The following is a 20,783-nucleotide window of genomic DNA, read 5'->3' on the forward strand; positions in this document are numbered from 1 at the left end:
GTGTTGAAACCTTGACTAAGCATAAAGTCAGGAAGCTGCAAAATGTAGAGGGTGCAAGGACGTCATATCTAGGGTGGATGCCATTCTGATAGATGTCTTGTACTCATGCACTTGGGATTACTCTCTAGCAAGTGACAGTAAGCATCACCTAAGTGTAACATTCAACGCATTGATAAAATTGTTCAACAGAAGGAAAGGAAAGCTCCTTTTTCTAACGCACAGAGAGATGCCCTTCCACGTAGCAGCCACACTATAAATGATGGAGGCTGGTAGCGTTATCTTAATGCTGGCATAGTCTTGGCCCTTCCACTGTCTGCAAAGACAGGAAAGTGAGGACACAGTGATGGTCACGAGGTCTCACTGGGGTCACGCATAAGGCGCCCCATTTCCAGCAAGGCCTCCTCTGCTGGTGGAGCTCTCCTGTCCTCTAGAACTGGAGTCTGTCCGAAGGGTGAGGGGCCCCTGGGTCTCTGGTTCTCTTACTACTTTTCTTGGCAAGTTTAGTGGGTGCTGCGGATCTTAATTCAGTAGTTGCCCTTTGGAAGAAGCCGAAGATAAGAGCCACTGTGTGGCCTCCACTTGGAACCCGGTGCCTCTCTCTACCCCAGGAATTCATCTGCCTGGCTCTGCTTACATTCCTCACCCGTCAGGCCTAGCTTCACCTCTGACAGGCTGTGCAACCTGTGTTCCTTCTCTTCTATCTAAAGTCTGCTGATCCTCTAAGGCAGTGGTGGCGAACCTATGGCACGCGCGCCATAGTGGGCTGTTAGTTATTATTGAACGTTCTAAAAGTTTCACCAAGGGCCAGCCAAATAGTTCAGCAGATTGAAGTGCCTGCTTAGGCAGACACAGCGGCTGGGGTTTGATCCCTGCCTGCTGTGCCGGCCCCGCCCGCTGGGTGTGCCGAGACAGAGATTGAGACTGGGCATGGTGGTGTGCACCTGTAATCTCAGCTCTTGGGAGAATGAACACAGGTGGATCACTATTGAGTCCAATCTACGTAGTGAGACCCTGTAGACCCTGTACTAAAATACTAAATAAACAAGTAAATAAAAAGATTCGTTATCACTGCTCTAAAGTAATATGCATATTTGGTTTAGTCAAGAGGCAGGTAAATATAGCTGTTATAATAAAATATGAAATTTTGCTTTAAATTTTTTCAAGTTGTTTTTGACAGTGCAAGGGATAGAACCCACGACCTCATACATGCCACACAAGTGATCCACACTGAGCTCACTCCTTCCGTGCTACATTTTTTTCTTTTACATAACCACAAAGGAAAACTCAGTGAGCTATTCCTTTTTACTTTAGGTCAACTTATGTCTACCCCAAGATGAGTTTCTAAACTAGAATTGCTGCACATGTGTTTTCAATGTGGCCAGTGCCTGAAACATCTTTCTTAGATATTTGGTGACACAGAGGGGCCAAGTGTGTGCAGGCCCGCGTGCGCGCATCTGTGTCTGCACATTCACACACAGTCATCACGCGGGGATGCTGACGGCCCTAATCCACTTTAACAATGTAGTGAGAGATTGCATCATATTTTGTTTTACAAAATATGGAAACTCTGTGCAGCTGTGAAGGAGTAACCCCACCCCTCGTGTGCGAGCCCGCCTCTCTCGCTGGGGATGTGCTCCAGGTCACACCAGCTCGTCGCCCTCTGTGTCCTCCACAGATGCACAAAAAAGCATGATAGATGCCATAAAACAAGGGTGTTACTTCCATGCGGGGAGAGGCGGAGCCCTTGCCCAGTGCGCAGTGAGGTGCCGGGGAGCGTGGAGCACAGCCTCTCCTTCTGGACCAGATAGCACACTCTGCTTCCTTCCACAGGCGCGTGCACGTCAGCAGGGCCCTGCGGAGCCCAGGCTCGTGTGACCTCAGGCTTTCTGCCCACATGTACAGGGCCCTTTAGGAGTTCTGCAGGAATCAGCAGCAGCTGGGTATCTTCTTTCAAGACTTCTTTTGGCTGATTTTTTTAAAATCCATCATTCAAATATTCATTTCAAATAGTTTTGACTTTTCTGTGCTTTAAATTTAAATTATTACTCAAAAAATTCAGTTTAATTCAGTTTTTACAAAACATACGTATGATGTAGAGTGGGTTGATATGTTCACCTAATAAGTAATTATGGTGTAAGATATTCATAAAATAGGACTGGTGAGACAGCTCAGTGGGTCAGGTTTCCATCCCTGGTACTGAATGCCACTCTGGCCCCACCCCAAGGCACACTGAGCCTGACTAGAGTCTGGGCGTGGTGGCGCACACCTGTAATCCCAGTGCTGGGGAGGCTGAAAAACAAGAGGATCACTAGGAGTCCAAGCTGTGTAGTGAGACCCTGTGCCATATACATTAAAAAAAAAAAAAAAAAGATACTCATAAAATGTTAATGGACTTGATGTTTCTTCATCCTTTCTGTTTAACTCCCCTCTGCCTTCTGAGCTGACTGAGGAGTTCTTCCCTCTTGGAATAAGATGTCACTGCCTCAGCTGTGGTTTCTTTCCCTCCCTTTTCCCAGTGGAATAAAGGGGTTACAATTCACATCCAGAAGAAGTCACTAATGAAGAGCCAGGCCTGATGGTGCATGCCTGCAGTGCCAGCACTCGGGAGGCTGAGGCAGGAGGATTGCCAATGTCAGCCTGGGCTGCATAGGAGACTGTCTCAAAAAAAAAAAAAAGAGAGAGAGAGAGAGAGAGGTAGACAGACAGATAGACATTACTAATGGCAAATCGGGCCTGTCCATCCAGGAGCACATTTTCTGCCCAGCCAGTAGCTGACTGTGGGAGAGTGCACTGCTTAGCTCTCCGATGTGTGCACTCCGTCCAAGGGTAGCCCTCTTTTCACTGTGGCCCCAGCTCGTAGAGCCCTTTGGTGAAGTGGTGTAGCACAAAACACACTTCATACCTGCCATACACTGAGCTGTGGGCATCTTGGGCAATGCAGAGAGCTTTGGTTAAGGATTCTGTTAGAAGAATAGTATTTGGAATACTACTACCTCAGTAGATGCTTCAGTCTCAAGGAATGTCATAGTCATGGATGCTGATTTCACCCAAATAACCTAGATGTTTCTCTCATGTAACATACTCCTCTTGAAGTTGCCTGTGAGCTCTTTTCCGCCTGGGGTGCCCGCACAGTGTAGAGTGCACACTGCTTTCCCCTGCCTTTGCCCACCATCCAGCGAGGCAGTGTGACCCCCTGTCCAGCCCTGGCTCTCACCGGCTGCCACTGTAGTCCAGTTGCAGCGCAGGGTGAGCAGCCCAGCCTCATGTGGGGGACGAAGAGGCTGACCTCCCACGTTAGGCGCAGGCACAGGGTGAGCAGCTCAGCCTCATGTGGGGGACGAAGAGGCTGACCTCCCATATTAGGCGCAGCTCGTGCCAGGGAAAAGCATCCGTGCGTCGTGGCTGCACCTCTCTGCTCAGCAGCGCACATCCCAGCTCAAGCCTGAGGATGTCGACAGGAAGCCTAAGTGCATTTCTGAACACAACTTCCTTCCAGAAGCAGGTTGCAGTCGACCACCTGCCACCTGCAGAGAGGTGGAGAGGACATTAAAGAATATTTGAGTTGGTTTATTTGGGGGTTTGTCCTTAGTGATATCGAAGCCCCACGGAACTCCTTTCAGGCCTTCCTCATTGTTCCCAGCTTGTGTTCAAAGCACTTGTAGGTCAGTCCCCAATGACATCAAACCCTTTGTGTTTTATTCAGTCTGTATTCTGGCATGTGATAGGAGACAGGCCAACCTCTTGGGCTCCTGGATCTCTGTTTTGGGCCTTTTTGTTTTCATTTAACAGCTAAATATATTTCATAAAGTGTTCGATCACTTCTTGGATGACTTTCTCACACTCACTGAAATCCCACACAGGTGCCTGGTGCATGTGAAATTTACCTTTTCTGTTACACACAGATTCAAATCCCTGTCTCCCCCATTTCTCACTGGGGATGGAGAGGACTCAGAAAAGTACACATATCAAGGTGTCTCCACACACACCACAAGCGCCTCCTAATTATAAACAGCGTAATTTTCTTTTTCCTTAGCATATTCTTTCCTTGTCCACCCCCAAGGGTGAAAGGTAAAAGAAAGCCTGCGGCCTTGCATTTGTGGTCTCTTCTTCATTTCTTTATAGCAGTAGCTGAGAATAGTATAGGATTGTGGAGAGGAGGAAAGGGCAGGACGTAATCACGCGCTGTTTTCATAAATCTCATTCTTCTGGGCCTGGCAGCTTGGCTTCAGTCAGGCTGCACGTTTCTGCTCACGGTGGCTCTCTGTGGCCCAGCCTGCTTCCTGCTCTTCTCTCCTTTCCTCTGCTCCTGTGGCTGTCCCGAGAGCATCATGTGCTCCCATTCCCGACAGCTCTTCTCTCCTTGTCTGAGTCCTCGAGGACCCACACAGCTGGGGTCTCCCATTCTGCTCTCGCAGTAGCCGCTGATAACACAGAATTCTCACTTGCAGAACAGATCAGATGCCGTGATGTTGTCAGTGGGGCCATTTCTTCTGCCACTGTGTCAGGTTGGCAATCAGTGACCGAACACCTTTTATCCACTGTCCTGGTACAGGTAGGAGGGAAGCAGTAAGGCCTGAAGTGCATCTTGTGCAGTTCATCAGAGGATCAGGTGACACGCTGTCAGTGTTGGCAAGCCGTGCACATCGAAATGGTACTCGTTCTGCGAGTTACAGTGGCTACAGCTTTACTGAGCCACTACTGCATGCCAGGCACTTCACATTCATTTCTTCCTTCTAACTAAAGCCCTGCAGTAGATGCCTGGTACCCTGTCTTACAGTTGAAGTGACGTGTGCAGCTCACAGTCACGGAGTCGCAGAGCTGGGATCCAGGACAGAGTCTGTCTGAAGCCCAGGCTGTCCTCTTGCCTCCCTCAGGCCTGGATCAGGGGCAGGAGAAGGCGAAGGCGAAGCCCGCACTCTCAGTTCTCCATATATCAGCTCCAGAACATTAAACGTTTCACAACAGGGAGGGCAGAGTTGTGAGGGGTTTTCTTTGTTTTTGTTTTTGTTTGCATGTAAGAGATAATTAGGTCTTAAAAGAATCTTATGTTTTATATTTTATTTACTTGAGCTTAGTTTTATTTTATATCCTATGAAGCAAATAAAAAAATAGTGAAATAATTTATTTTGCATAATTCAAACATGTCTAAAACTGCCTGAAAATGGAAAGAAAAACTTAACTTTACCAAACAATCAAAGATAAAGCTCCTGGTAGCACTATCAAATGTTTATTTAGTTACTAGCTTTGAAGTTTAATTTTTTATTGGATCATATTTTTAAGTGTTTTTGAAAAATTGACTGATTCCTTTGGCACTTAGTCTCTGATTAAATGATCTCCTGTCCTCATTAAGAAGACCCCTGTGGATGCTTCTGATTAATTCTCTGATGTCTCACTTTCACTTTTCTGGTATAAGTTTTTGCTGTATAACTCAATGGTTGGCTCTGAAAACAGGAAGGCAAGTTTGACTTCATAAAAGCAACAACTAACATTTGCACAGTGGTTTCAAGCTGACAAAGCAAGCCTTGTTCCCTCATATTGTCTGCCCTGGTGCCAGGGTGAGGGGTGGGGTCACAAGCTGGAGTCACTGGCTAGGAGGCTGCTGTCATCACAGAGGAACTCTGGGGCAGGGCAGGGCAGGGATAGCGTCTCCACTTTCACCCTCACTTGCTGCATGGAGGGGTCCCACTGCCGGGACTTGTCCTTGATATTTCTTTTGTAACCCACACAGCTCTTGAAACATGCCTTCATCTTGGCCCTCAGTACGCATGTGCAGTATGCAAATATGAATTTGTGGATGAAGAAGTTAGGGCCTTCTCTGTAAATCAAACCAGGCCAATGAACTCCTAAATTCTCAGGCACAGTGTGACCATACAGTTTTCATGAGTGAAGATGCCATTCTTACTTTTCTCCATTCTGAGTCCTTATGACTTATGGAGTCTTCATGACACAGGAGAGTTACCAAGCACTGCTTTGAAACTTAAACAGCCACGAAATGTTTGAAGGTTTTAGTTAGCATTCTTAATGAGAGAAACATCATAAAGTTAAATGTTTAGCCTCTGTTACCTAGATAGTGACATTTTATTGTCTGAGCTAGTTGATTTTGGTTTGTTAGAGCTTAAAGCTAATGAGAGTGTACCTTGAGCTTCACTCTTCAGTTGTCTAAGTACTTTTGGCCAAGGGTTCCCCGGGATCTTTCAACCTCTGGAAAATGGTGAGTTAAAATACAAAGGCAAGGGATTACCGAATGCCGACCAGTTCCTTGCCCATGTTTTGATTTGTTTTTTACCTACAGTGTACATATAGCTTGAGCTTCCTATGATCAATTAGTTGTAAACACCGCTGCACTCGGACCATTCTGTACTTTCTGTGAGAAGGAACTCATTGGCTAAAATGGCATTTTCTGCATTCTCTATATTTGAGTTTCTTTACTCAGTGTTTGACATTCAGGCATTTTATTTTCTCCCAAGTTGGACTGCAGACCCTGTGCTATGCTTGATCCTTCCTAGGTAAGGCTCTGCTTCTTCTTGTCTCTTGTCATAAGGCAATGCCAGCGCCCAGCAATGCTCAGGGTGTGCCAGTCACGGGGGGTGGGGGGGCGCGCTAGTAAGGAGCTGGGAGCATGGTACACAGAATCGCAAAATACACGGCACGGGAAGGAACTGACTATGTCATTTGATAACCAAATTTAAAGTACAACATGCTATCAAATGATTTCTTTCACTGAGAACCCTTCTATCCATAGATGCTAATACCATCAGACACACTAAGCTGTTCTCTTTCTTCTTGGCCATATGATTCAGTATGTTTACCTCTTACAGTAGTAGAGGATTACTAAAAAGAATCCAATGAAAAATGCCCCACAGTGCCTCAAAATGAGAAGTGCAAGTATAATTTTTAGCCTGGGAGATGTCAAGTAAATACTAATAATTAAGTTCTAATTTTCCTAAATTATCAAAAGAAAAAATATTTTATAAATCATAATATACATGATGAGATAATAGCTGTCAAGAAACATGCATTTCTGGAAGTAGATGAAGTACTTCCTTGGCTGAAGAGAAGACTTCTAAGTAACCCAAATTTGTCCTTTTACTTTCACATTTTATCTATCATAGTTTGTAGAGGTTGGCTATCTTGATTCCTTTTCTGAGATTATCCTCCCAATTTAATTCTTTGAAGCAAATGATGAAGTTACTGCATTTCATGGCGTTCCTCATTGATGGTGCTCTCACCCTGAGTATTTCCAGTGTGTTCTCTGCACTGAGTAGCTGCAGGGGGAAGCATGTCTCCACAACATTCTGTGCCCACTACATTGATGTCCCCAGGTTCACGCACATACGTATGGCTAATGACTCATGTTACCTGTTCGTTTCCTGACTGAAAATGTAGTTAAAGGGGAAAGTCCTGAAATGCTTATTTCTATCCTCCGAATCTTCTGCTACATATAGTAGCACATAAGCAGGCTAAATACTTATTTTAACACTACCAAAACCACCGTTTTCCTTTATTATGAAACCAAACTTTGGTCAGCTGAGGTCAAGTTGTCCACATAACATAGATGGCGTTATGGTCAGTGAACTGTCACAGATGAGAGTCAAAATATAAACACTGAACATTTCTACAGCAGCTTAGAGCAGGGATTAACTAGGATCACCTAGTCTTCTGCTTTTAATGAAATTCTCTCCCTTGTATTCTCATGTTTGGGAGAGAGTCCAAATTTATCTCATGGTAATTTAGTTAGGCAGTGCCCTCGGGGGATGTCACAGGCTTCCCTGACCCCTCCAGAGAGAGACTCAGTGGAGGGATGAGGAGAATTAAACATTCCTGAGAAATTGGAAAGCAGCAGCCCCCAGAGAATTGGCAGGGAAACTCACTCCAGACCCGGCTGCCAGAGACTGGAGTCACCTTTTCAGCACTTGTTTGACGTCTCTCTCAGTCCCATCTGGCTTGACTCAGAGGTCAGCGTGGGGACTGGGAGAGGTGACAGCTCGGAGGAATTCAGGGGAGGTCCAGCCATAGCGCACTGTTTCCGTCACTTGTTGAACAGTGGTGTACATTCAGAAAGATGCACTGAGCACAAGGCTGAGGCGATGCTCCAGCAGACAGTCATTTTGCTTGGCTGGCTTTTATTCTTGAAACTCCAAATGTATCTTACATGAGCTGGTATCTTAATATCTCAAATAAGGAGCTCCCTGATTTTTGATGGCTGAAAGTTAAGGGCTGTTGTTGTTTCTTATTGCAGAGGACTTCTGTGACTAATTATTTTATAATTATATTAGCTATCTTACAAAGGACGTTTTCTCTTGTGCATTTAATGAAATGTGTTTCCGTTTTGAAGTCATATTCCCTTTTGTGGTTTATTTTTTCTTATATGAAGAATTTTAGGAAAGTGGGAAAACAAAAAATTAAATATGGAATATTGTAAGCATGTCTAGGAGGCCACATGCTACAATTTGTCCATTTTGTTTTCTACTAAACTAAGTAAGATTCAGGATGCCCTGCAGGGATGTTCTGAGGAGAAGGTTTGAGGATCCCTGCTAGATGTTATACTTAGATTCCTCCAGAAAACATGCTCTTCAGTTCTTGCTGCAGGCAGGATTGTTAAGCAGGCTGACCTGCTTTATCAAAGCCGTGCCTGAAGTAACTATACTAGCTACTGTTAAAATCTGAGTTTTTGTTTTCAACGTAACTGTCGGTTTTAGTGTGTCAGATGTGTGACTGTGCTGGCATAACCAGACAAGGGGTAGCCCCTGTGAGGCTGGTTCCAGGTCCTTGTGTGGAACAGGCAGCTGGGTGCTGTGCCCACGGTGGCTGGCTTTGCAGTCATCCCCAGCAAGAGACTAAAAGAGGAGCCTGCTCTCCGGAGCCTCAAAGAGGGAATCACTTGGGTTCAGTAGAAAGTTACTCATGGCCACGGAAAGGCCGATGTGGAGAAGGGACGCTTGCTGCTTGTTGGCTTTCATGGTGGCTCTCAAGATTCTTTCTTCTTCGTGGTGATGTCACTCCAGCGAGACCTTGACTACAAGTCCAGACACTGGAGTCCCAAGCCATCAGGAGAGCCTCTTGGGAGCCCTAGTCCTATTTGTCTCTAAAACCCAGATGAACCCATCAGCCTTCAAAAGTTCTGTGGTCTTTTCTTGTCCGGTTCAATTTCCAGTGATTCAGTGCACGTCAGCAATGGGGGAAGTTTCCCAACTTCCCCTAGCTTTTCCATGAAAAACAGAAAGAGAAAGGCTCAGCAAGATAGCTCAGTGGGCCAAAGTGCCTGCTTAGGCAAGCGCAGGGACCATGGTTCCATCCCAGCACCGCGTGCTGCACCAGCCCTGTCCCCAGGGCAGGCTGAGTGGGCCACAGAGTTCTAGGGAGGCTGAAAATAGGAGGATCACTGAGTCCGAGCTGCATAGTAAGACCCTGTAACAACCAAATACATGAAAAAAATCCAACCAGACAAACCAAAAAACCACACACACACACACAAAGAGTAACACTTAGGAGGCTGAGGTGGGAGGATTGCTGTGAGTATGAGGTCAGCCTGAACTGCATAGTGAAACCCTGTTGAGAGAGAGAGAGAGAGAGAGAGAGAGAGAGAGAGAGAGAGAGAGAGAAATAATTGTGGGAAGAAGTGTCTCAGTCAGTGAGAGGATTGCTTGTGACCAGAACCCCTCGAAAAGATAGGCACTGTTCTGTACCTCTGATGCCCTCTTCTCCTTTCACGTACGTTTTCATAAAGCCTCACCAGATGCTTCGTGTAGTGAGTGCGTCCAAGGATGCAGCCCAAGGGCTTCCATACCTCAGCCCTCGCGACAAAGACAAGCAAGGGTGGGTCAGAAGTCCTTCCAAGCCCAAGCCCAGTCTCCTGCCCTTGCCCAGCCCCACCCGCTGTGCCCAAGGAGTTAAAGAGCTCTGAGCCCTAACCCCTCAGGGAGTCAGCGGGCACTGGGTGGAGTCTGGCACAGGCTGTGTTTTCCTGGACCTGCTTATCAAAACCAAGCTTCTGCCATTTCACTTCGAAGGGGTGGATTGGGTGGAAAACTGGCCCAGGGACCAGGAAATTCGCCTCTATTCCTGCTCGGCCGCTATGTGACCCTGCCGGAGAGCCGCCCTCTGAGTGTGTCTCAGTTTCTCCATCTGTAAAATTAGTGAGATGAGCGCTGTTTCTGAGGCACATTGGGGAGACCCTTGGTTGATCTGCACTGTTACTGTGACAAAGGAAGGCTTCTGGGGGGCTCAACTCTGCTCCCTTCCAGGGCTGCCCTGTTCTGGTAACTTCTTATCTGCTCCAAAGGTTTTCAGACCAGTCTGGCTGCCTCTTAATGGGCTGTGTCCCACCTAACCTTGTTAACACCGTCCTGGCCAAAATAAACACTGAAGCTTGGAAATGCTTAGACTAAGATAATTAGGAAAACGATGTTGAATAAAAGATGGCATTAGAATTACTGTTGTGCTTAAGTTAAAATCTGGTTCCAAACAGCATAATCTCTAGTGAACTGATCTGTTTTAAAAGGTTTTTGTTTTATTTTGTTTTGGTTTGGCTTAGTTTCTGACTTTTAGAAGATTTAATTTGTTTAAATATATTTATTCTTCAGTTCAGCCCCATGCAGGGTTTTTCTTCTTCACTGAGAAGTCATGTTGGAAATAATAACTGTCAACAGCTGTTTACTGTTTAAGAATATTTTTAGGAAAGAAACACTGTTTCACAATACTTAATGCAGCTGACTGTTGAGGACATGGCAGCATCTGGGGACGTCTACTGATAGGACACAGATTTACTGCCTTTAGGCCGCAGAGACCGCATGTGAGACACAGGAGACACAGGAGATCAACTGCCGGTCTTTACGCTCTTCTCAGACTTGAACGTACCTACCTCTCTTGAGCAGGGAAGCAGAAATTCTTCAGGGTAGAAAAGTTGAAACCCTAGATTCTGTTCTAAAACACATTTTAAAAAAGGAATTAATGCTCCAAAAAACATTGTTTTTCTGTTTGGTGTGATAACAGTCGGTGGAATTATCACATCGTATCTCCACAATCGGTACAGTGCACCGACCCCTCAGGCATTAACCCAGGAATTTTCTCCAATAATATTATCATTTCTAATAGCAAGAACATTTGGTAGATCACACAGTGCTTTTAATATATTATCTGATGGGATATCTAAAACTACAACCTGAGGAAGAAAACTAGGGATGAAATAAGGAAGTTGTGTAAAGCAGCGTGTTCAGCAGCCGGCCCCAAGCCTACAGAGCGCGGTGCGCTCTGTCGTGCCACGCCGTGGGGACGGCTACCTCGCTGCGTTCCCTGGAGAAGCGCAGCGTATGCAAGGACCCGCAGGCGTCCGGGCGCCCCGCACCCCACCCGGCAGTGACCTCCGGGCTCTCGCCTGCCGGTGCTGGTGGTTGCTTCACGTGCAGGTCTTCCGTGCTTGTTTCCCCTCTCCCAGCACACTCAGCGTTAAGTAGTTGTCTCCGTCTCGTGTAAAAGAATACTCACACTTGACAAAGGCCTCCAGGGCTGCCAGCGCTGTTCCTACCATCCGGACATACAGTTTCAAGCAAACAAAGGCTCACAATTTTTTCTTTTGTTCTCCACTCCTTCACTCTTAACCTCCAGCCTGACTGGCACTCCAAAAAACAGAGTTGGACAAGAAGCAGGCAGGTCTGGGAGCCTCTTCTTTTCAGTAGTGCTTTTTTGGAGTAGGAACATAGTACCAGGGATGGAATACAGGGATTTTGAGGTGAGCTGCAGCCGGGCTCTTCCCTCCACTCATTTTCCCTCCCTTCTCCTCTCCTTCCCTTTTTCTTTTTTGAGATGGAGTCTAACTTAATTGCCCATGAAGGACTTCAACTTGCCATCCTCTTTCCTCACCTTCCAAAGTGCTGGGATGGTAGGCCAGCCTGCACCTTGGCTCCCAGTGCCATGGTAATCTTGTCTCAGACCCTCCCACCTGGCGAACTGGGTGCCTGGGCTCCAGCAGATGGTGCTATTTTCCCCATGTGAGCTGAGCCATGGTGCCCCTCCAGGTGCCCTCCAGGGTGCGTGCACCTTCACTGTTAGGAGCAGGGGCCAGTGCACATCCCTGTTTTCATGCTCTTAGAAAACTTAAACCAATCTGTGGCGCACCTCATTTCTGTGCAGATCTCTGTGCCACCAGGGCCTTGTACACATCCATCCCCTGCCCAGGGATGTGGGGGAGTCTTCACAAAAATGTTTATTGGTGGAAATATTTTTGTCACTCCTGTTTTTCCTGGATATGGGCATGCACAGAGCAGTTCATGTGAAAGAGAAAAACAAGGCAGGGGACAGCTGTGCCCCATCACAGGCACGTGTGCTCATTTGCACCCAGAGCATGGGCTCCCCCTGCACACTTCGCCACATGGCTGTCAGCACACTCTTGGGAGAGCCTGGGTTGGTTCCCTTGCCTTATGGATGTCTCTCAGAAGGCCTTTCCCTGAGCTCCGGGTCTTTCACTTTGGTGGTGCCCCATTCCAGGGGCCACAGCACTGCCCCCCCCTCCTGGACAAGGCTCCCCATTTCTGTTACATCTCCAACCACCTATGGCCCATGCTTGACAGGGGTGACCCGAGTGGGCCCCAAGCCTCCTGCAGTACACTGTTTTCCTCCTGAGGTAGGAAAAATGAATAAACAGGAACCAGGAGTTGGCAGGGGTGGGATCCTTGCTACTCATCTACCGTGTGTGCAAAAGCTTGAGAAGTAGACCAGGTACGTGGGCGGCATGCATGCTAGTATTTCTAAATCACTAGCTTTCTAAAATACAGACTTACAATATTGAGAGCAAATGGACACTTTTCTTTATTCTATAAAGTCATACATACAACAATAAATCCTGAGGTGCCAGAGAAAAGAAAAAAAATCAGGCTGCACACGTAAAATTTAGTTTTATGATGTTTTCAGTTTGAGATTCTGAATTCTCTTTTACTGATCCAGTTCTTTCAAAACTGTATGCTGAACACTTCCTTCTGAGGACCCTGCACTTGCTAGTCTTCCTGGGAAGGCTCACATCAGGACATTAGCATCTGGCTTTTCGTAAACACCCCTCAAAGCGCTCTTTCTCTGAAAGTTGGAGCCCGAAAGAATGAAGCAGAAATCCTCTCTGGGCCAAGAGTTGCGTCATCAGTCCTGTGTGATCAATAAGTACATTGTGGTGGTGATTTCATAGCTGATTAACTTACGTGTCGACAAGCCAACACTTGACTTGCAAGGCTGGTCTGGCGGCTCGCGCTGTGAGCATGGCCTTTGCTAGCCTTCCTGGCAGCGCGCTCTGGCTGCCGATCCGACCGCAGCCGGGTACGGCCCTCAGTTTCACCGTGAGTAACGCATCAGCCCAAGCCTGCGTCCTGGGAAAGGGCAGCTGTCTCTTCAGGCAGCACCAAATGACAAGATCATTAGTGCTAGGGAGGGAAAAACCGAATGGAAGGCTGCAGTGGAGGTGTGGCCCGTGGCCTGCTGAACTTCGCGGAGAAGGCAAACATGGCAGGGCAGTTGCAAGCAGCAGCGCCGAGCAGCGAGGGCTTACTAACGAGAAGTCCGAAGGGCAAGACTCGGGGAGCAGCCGTGTGCGGGTCAGCTCACCTTGAACACAGCTTGTTCTTTGGCTTTTCTGTAATTAGTGTATGTCGCGCCTTTTGATCCATGTCAGAATCTCAAGCCTTCCTCCTGGAGTTTTTATTTCTGTCTTGCAAACTTTCTGTTTCATTTTTAAGGAAGTGAATTCTTAGAGTCCGGTTTTGTTGTCTCCGACACTTTTAATCTCATCCATCAAAGAGTAAATAAATCACTGTGTACTTGGGAAAAAACTGGCAGGAAAGCAGAATATGTTAAAGACTCTTGCTTTTCATTGGGAGTAAGATTTCCCAACTGGAGAATCTGTTTTATTTTGCCTCTGGCTAACATCTGAAGATCAGTAATAAAGCTCTATGCAAATACTTTCATGTATTAAAAGAACAATATTTTGACACTCATTGACACAAGCAAAAAAATACAACACTAAATTCGTGTTCATGAAAACAATGAAGACATTGTTCATTCACTTGAAGTGAATGTGAAAAATGCTGTGTTATATTAACAGAAAGGGGCTATGCAGAGCTCGGCCTTAGCATTTGCACGGGTGGGACTGCTCGTTGGATAAGAATAGGTACTTTTCTTTTTTAACAACCTCATGTATTTGTTGATCCATGTCAAACTACTGAAATTTATAATTGCTGAAAAAGTGATATTCATTCTCTAAAACCTGATTGTTTAAGTTTCTCTAAAGATTTTTAAAAAATATTTTGGAACTTTCAAATACTAAAGAAGTTAAATGTTTTCAGAATATGAATTTATCATAGGCTTATTTTTCTACTCATTCATCTTAATTTTATCTTGAATTATAGAGACTTAATTTTAAAAAAATCTCCCTTGACTATGTATGTTTTAAAAATAAATTTATAGGAGTGCTCTTGATTCTTCTTTTAAATCTTGGAAAATAAAGGAGGCTTTTTCTACAGTTATGCTAGTGTGGAAGACTTGCTCTGAATTACTGGTTTTGCATGTAGGGCGATTTCTTTTTCTCCGTCACTGCACATGGATGTCTCTGTTCCCGCGAACACGGGTGCTCGCAGTCCCTGTTCTGCTGCGTATCACTGGCTTCCTTTTTCAGCAGTACCAACCAAGGCACATTTTACCATAGCCCTGGACGGGTCACAAGCAGGACCAACTATATAAGAGCAATTTGACCTCTCAAAACGTAAAGCTGCTTATAATGGGATATTTTTACACTTCAGAAACAAAAATTAGGCTGGGGAAGATGGCTCAGTGGAAAAAGCGCTTCCCTGGCAAATGCAAGGGCCTGAGTTCAATCCCCGGTTACAAAAAAAAAAAATTAAAGGAAGTAGGGTTAGTCTAATCCCTTTCAAGCATATTTCCTAAAGTTCCATGGGGAAGCATGACTGCACCTTCCTGGTCTGAGCAGTGAGGGCCTTGTGGGACACACTTGGGGCTGAGTGTCAGTCAGTGTGAGAGGCGAAGGGCACTCTGGGTCCCGTTACAAGGCAGCTCTGGCCTAGTCCAGCACCTTCATGGGAGCCAGAGGGAGGCCTACAGCCATGCTTCGCTTCCTCTCTCCTCCAGCGGGTACTGCCCCCACTGGATGGGTCTGGCCAGCTGGCTGGGCACCCGGCCTGTGCCCCTCGCAGATGCCTACTGGTCCTAAGCACAGTGCCAGTCGTCCCTGGGTCTTGTCTGGGTCTAGCTGTCTTCACCTGAGCTCTGAGCTCATTGGCACAGGAGCAGAAGCCAACTCTAAGAAATTCAGCAGGAGAGGGATCTGTCATGAGGAACCTCGGAAGCCTCACCAGATCAGAAATAGAAATTTGCTTCTCTTCTGCTCCCTTGTGGCTGAAGGCCACTTCCCTGCGTGTCCTCTGGGCATCAGCAGGATGGCTCCAGCCACACAGGTGCTGGGCAGCAGGTGTACAACAGCGGCATTTGACACTGTTCCACTGGCCCAGGCTCTGTCCTGTCCTGCTGATGTCCTTGAGACTGGCCCTATGGACTCCAGGTTTCCATGCCTGACAGGGGCTGGTGGGCAGGAAGCCCAGACAGATGACCTAGTTTGAATCCACTGCCTTGGATGTCCCCTTCTGCTGGCACAGGGTGGGGACAGTCTTAGCAGGAAGAAGCTCTAGAAAGGAGCCACACCTGCCGGCACAGGAAACTCACTTCCTGGAGTCTGTGTCCACAGGCTCTTTCTTAAGGCAGATGCTGGGATTGTAGGCCCTTTCTCCCATACGTGTTGGGAGTCCCCAGGCCAGGGCAATGCCTGAATGTGTCCCCAGGCCCCAGCACAGGCCTGGCACCGGCGGGTGCTCCCCGAGGATCTCCTGCTGCTAGGCAGGCCTCCAGGCTAGCCCGCAGCAGTCCAGAGCAGCATGTATAATCTAGTTCTGTGGGAAAATGCATGTTAGGGCAGTGCAGAAGGAACCAGGAGGAGAGGTTGAGGCTTTAGCCCTGTGCGGGCACCCAGTAGGTGTGTGACTTTGGGCGTCGCTTAATCTCTGGTTTCAGTTGCTTCATCTTCATAATGCATGCAATGGAATGAGCGCCGCTCTGAGGCCCCTTCCAGCTATAAAATTCTGTGGCTGTGACTAACAGACTCAGGCTTCATCGCCCCACCCTAGCGGCCTTCCCTCCCCTTGCCATTCCTGGGTGCAAGAGTTTGATCATGGAGATGAGGTAGATTCTCCCAGGCACCATAACTCTCTGGAGCTATGCAATCTCTGCCACCATTGTCCCATGATGAATACCAGTTTATCACAAATCACTGTTCATTCCTGCTAAATACCAGGTCTTGGGTCTCAGGAGCTCTTCCAGGCACTTTACACACATTATCTAACTTAACCCTGAAACAGCCCAGTGGGGCTGGGTCTTGGTTCTCCAAGCAGGGGAAGACTGAGTTACTCACCAGAAGCTGTGGGGTCAAAGAGCAGAGCCCTCCACAGAACTTACCCAGCGACACTCCCTGGCCTGTCACCGGCACCTCCAGGGTGAGGGCCCACAGCTGATGCTTTTGCCTGCAGCTGACTCAGGTGCAGGCTGCCCCTTGCTCGCCCATCAGTGCCCGACAACTGTTTCCCTGGGTCCGCCTGCTGCTGTGGGAGAGGGGTGAGGTCCTTCTGTGGATGCAGAGGCATTCGTTCACCAGTGCCCATGGTTCTGAGCAGGGTGTGCTGCTTAACTGGTGAGCTCTGTCCTGGCCGTCATCCTGATGAAGTAACTGCGCAGGTCAGGAGGAGGTGGACAGGTGGTGGGTGGGCAGGGAAGCGTCTCAGCAGCGCTCTTCATCAGACGGGTGACATCCTAGATCTGGTGGGCAAAATTAAACAGTAAAATCAGCTCCATCCTTTCTTTGTGCTTTTTTTAAACCAAAACACTGGAACTTTATCTGGATCATAATTATAGTTGTCAAGGACCTAGGCAGTATCTGTCTCTTTAGAACACTGATTCCTTCGCTAACCATTAAATGCTCCAGCTGTTCCAGACTGGCTCTGCAGGTGTCCTAAGCGTGGTCACATCAGCATCCACGTCCAGGCAGATTCAGGGCTCAGATTTCTGGCTTAATGCATTTTTCCCTCCCCATTATATCCCACAAGTCTTGCAGCCAGCAGGTAGTTCTCCCCTCTTTTCCCTACCCCAGCAGACCCTGGGACACTCCAGAGTGCTTTTTCACAGTTCTTCCTCCTTCCCATCGCTCATCTTATTCTTCTCAGCTTCGTGAATCAAGACATCTCTGTTGCTGGAAAGTCCTCACCTTGATCTAGCACCTTCCCCATGATTTTCAGGTACTGCTCAGCCCACTTCTTTTCAGTCTGTTTCACACTTGACAAATTGTCCTGTCCCTGCTTCAGGAGGGCCTGGCGGGCCTCCACCCGAGAGGCCCTGAAGAAGTCCCCTGCCAAGGCATCATAGCAGGCAGGCAACCAGGCGTGCCCAGGTATACCTCCTGCCCTTAGCCAGTGCTGGATGGTGCCACTGGAGGGGCCTGGGTTCTCAAAGTCCCCATCCCAAAAGAGATAAAAGCCTGGGTAGTTTTCTTTATCCATCTTGTATTTGGCACTCAGCTCCATGTTCAGTTTGTCACCATAATCTGAGATCCCCACCTCTGCCACCAAGAGATCCTCACTGGAGGCTAAGTTTTCAGCGAGTTGCTTGAGCTCGTCCTGCTTCTCACTGTAGGGTCTTGGGTGTGGAACTTCACCAAGACAAACTAGCTTTTGGGAGCGACCTTATAGAAAGTGATTGTATCCAGGGGAAGGGTGCCCTTAGGGTGCAGGCCACTGCTGCCATGCAGAGCGGAGAAAAGCAGAAGACCCAGGGAAAGGGAAAACAGGAGAGAGATGCGGTACAGCGGCAGCCATAGCTCAGGATTATTCTTTGTATTTTTTAATGTGACTAATAGAAAGTGTCACCTTAAGTGTGTGACCCACATCATATTTCTGTTGGACAGTACTCTTTGACATGATCTTGCAAAGTCATATCTCTGTGTGTGTGTGTGTGTGTGTGTGTGTGTAATATAATAGTATATAATTTTACTTACTGGTAACAATGATTGTCAGCACCAGAAAGGTCATGGAAAGGCCAGAGCTGGCTTCCCAGGAACAGGTTTAGGTAGCACAGCTGGGAACCAAGAGCAGAGAGACAGGCGGTGGGTGATCGGGTGTGGGTAAGTGGAAAGAAACTTCCTCCAGCATACCGGGGCTTTTAAATTGTTTCCACTGGACCAGGAGCTAATTCTAGCAGGGCTTACCTGGGGATTCAAGTGGGAGCAGGTAATTGGGAACACCTGGCTGACGTAGGTGGCTGGGTGTGCTCCAGGAAGCAGCACTTCTGGGAAGTGTGTTGTGACAGGAGTGATGTCTGTGCCAAGGAAGAACATTTATCAAATTATAGCACACTGCAGGTGAGCATCCGTATCGCAGGTGCCCGGCTGTGTGTGAGTTCTCCTTGCCCTCGGGAAAGCTCAGCACTGGACGATGGAGGCAGATGGTCCGGCATAGGAGCTGCAAGCCCACTCATCTATATTAACACCAGTCACAGTCTTGCTGCCACAGTGGAACACGGAGCCTATGTTACATCTTTACAGCCGTTGTGGTAGACTGCTCGAGATGGCTGCACTGCTGCCATCCGTCCTCCTGGGAGTGGGAGGTGATTTCTTCTTCGATTTGGAGCTGGCCCTGTCACCAATGGTATGCATGGGACGTGACCCTGAGCCCTTGCAGGGCCTTCAGCTGGTTCTTGGGTGGGAGCCACCATATAAAGAAACCTAGGTGAAGGCTGAGGAGTTATGAGGGTCCAATGTAGGGAAGGGCAGTGGCCATGGGGAGGTGTCTGCAGCTCCAGGCAGCTGGGCCTGGGGGCAGCCTGGCCGACACCTCCAGGGCTGAGCTGAGCCATGACCTTAAGCCCCCAAATCTTGGGCAGCAAAAGGGCTGCAGGCACTCATTGTTGATGGTTGATCACACCCCCACAGGCTTTATTTGTGAGTGAAACATCATCTTTCACACATGATGATTATGGTCATATAACTGGGAGTGTATGTGGTATTTTTAAGCTCATTCTTTACACACTCATTTGCAATACATACATTATGCTAGGCCCTCAACCCAGTGAGTTACACAGGCTTATCCTTTGTTGGAGATGCTGCACTTTGAAAACAGATGCATAAGGAAATATTTGTAACTGATTGAACTATGCTCATTCAACACTCCTTCCTTGAAACCCTCTTAAGAATAAGAAAAAAATATATAGCAGCAACCCAAAACTTCATCATTGTAACACCTAAATTGTTCATAACTTGAATTGCAAGATATTAAGAACTGAAAGCAATTGCCACGAAATTTGGAGATTAAACAAGGTAGGGTGCTAAGACCTCTACTGCCTGAGAGTTTTGCTGAGACGATGGTACCTAGAGAAAGGCAGGGAGGAGTTGCTGAAGGTCAAGGTAGTGCTGTCGCAGAGACACAGCCTCCTGCTGTGGGAGGATGCAGCCAGAGGCCCAGGGAAGGCCCAGGGCAGCAGTCATCACCTGCCTCACTCTGCGGGGCCCTGTGGTATTGGGCTGTTCCTGAGCCACACTAACCAGCTTCATGCTGAGAGGCGTGACAGCCATGTCCTAGTCCAATGACAAGTCTGGAAGAGGCTTGGGGACCAGTGTGCATCCAAGCTGCACGCTGCTGTCAGTGCACCTGCTGCTCCCCATGGCCACGCTCGGCAGCAGTGATGCTAGGAAGGCACTGCCCACAGCCATACCTTGGGGAGAGCACAGCCTGGCAAGGAGGGAAGGGCCCTTGCACAGCGCCTGTGAGGAACGTTATTCAAAGAAAAGTGCTGCTGGGTTCATTGCTCTCCATAGGCGCAAAGAAAATTACGCACCTGTTTTTTTTTTAACTGTTTAGAGCAAGGCTGGGCAGGTTAATCTCTTGGTTCTGTAAATAATGTTTCGTTGGAGTCTTCCCCTTTTGTTGATACATTGTCTATAGCAGCAGAACTAAATAATGATGCAGGACATATGTCCCATCAGCCTAAAGTGTTTACTGTCCAGCCTTCAAGGTGGAAAGCTGCAGTCCCCTGGATTACACACAGTTATTAAAAGAGATTTTTAAAAAGCAAAGTAGTAGCGATCAGAAATGATATAAAAGGGAAACAGAGAACCATGACAGTTTGAAGTCACAGCAGCAAAATTTAAAATAAATGTAACTAAAAAATTGGGCAGGGCCGGCCAAATAGCTCAGCAGACTGAAGTGCCTGCAAACAGGCTCAAGAGCCATGGGTTCGATTCCTGGGCCTGCTGTGCCAGTCCTGTCCCTGGGGCCCACTAAGATGATGATTGAGACTGGGTGTGGTAGCATGCCTGTAATCCCAGCACTTGGGAGGCTGCAAACAGTCAGATCACTACCAGTCCAATCTAGTAGTGAGACCCTGAACACCCTGTAGACCCGTCCCTAAACTAGATTTAAAAAAAAAAAAGATAGGGCTGGCTAGATAGCTCAGCAGACTAAAGCACCTGCTTAGGCAAACACAGCGACCAGGGTTCAGTCCCTGGAATGCCATGCCAGTGTCACCCCCAGGGCATGCTGAGACAGCGATTGAGACTCAGCACGGTGGTGCACCCCTGTAATACCAGTGCTTTGGAGGCTGAAAACAGAAGGATCACTATGAGTCTGGTCTAAGTAGGTAGACCCTGTAGACCCTGTAGACCCTGTAGACCCTGTCCTAAATATAAAAAAAAAAAAAAA

General features: G+C 47.6%; 1 protein-coding gene and 1 pseudogene across 2 annotated transcripts in view; one reads left to right on the forward strand and one right to left on the reverse strand.

The window, feature by feature from the left end:
• The window catches only part of Gmds (GDP-mannose 4,6-dehydratase), a 577,953-nt gene that overhangs the window by 428,547 nt on the left and 128,623 nt on the right, over positions 1–20,783 (forward strand). The window lies entirely within an intron of this gene.
• On the reverse strand, positions 17,610–17,906 carry LOC111815897 (annotated as a pseudogene).

The sequence above is a fragment of the Octodon degus genome, unplaced genomic scaffold (assembly GCF_000260255.1).
Source record: "Octodon degus isolate 3935 unplaced genomic scaffold, OctDeg1.0 scaffold00023, whole genome shotgun sequence".
NCBI classification, from domain to species: Eukaryota; Metazoa; Chordata; class Mammalia; order Rodentia; family Octodontidae; genus Octodon; species Octodon degus.